This window comes from Capsella rubella, unplaced genomic scaffold (assembly GCF_000375325.1).
Source record: "Capsella rubella cultivar Monte Gargano unplaced genomic scaffold, Caprub1_0 scaffold_6, whole genome shotgun sequence".
Taxonomy (NCBI): Eukaryota; Viridiplantae; Streptophyta; class Magnoliopsida; order Brassicales; family Brassicaceae; genus Capsella; species Capsella rubella.
In genome coordinates, this window is record NW_006238918.1 from 12701754 (window position 1) to 12701966 (window position 213).

Consider the following 213-nt stretch of genomic DNA (forward strand, 5'->3'; position numbering starts at 1 on the left):
TGAGTTCTCTTAATTTTATGTAATGGCTGAGTTATTCGATTTTTTTAATTAGTTGTTTATGTTATGGCTGAGTTATCAAATACATTACGGCTGAGTTGTTTATGTTATGGCTGAGTTATCAAATACATTACGGCTGAGTTGTTGTATGTTATGGTTGAGTTATATCTCTGTTTTGGCTGAGTTGTTTTATGTTATGGCTGAGTTATATCTCTG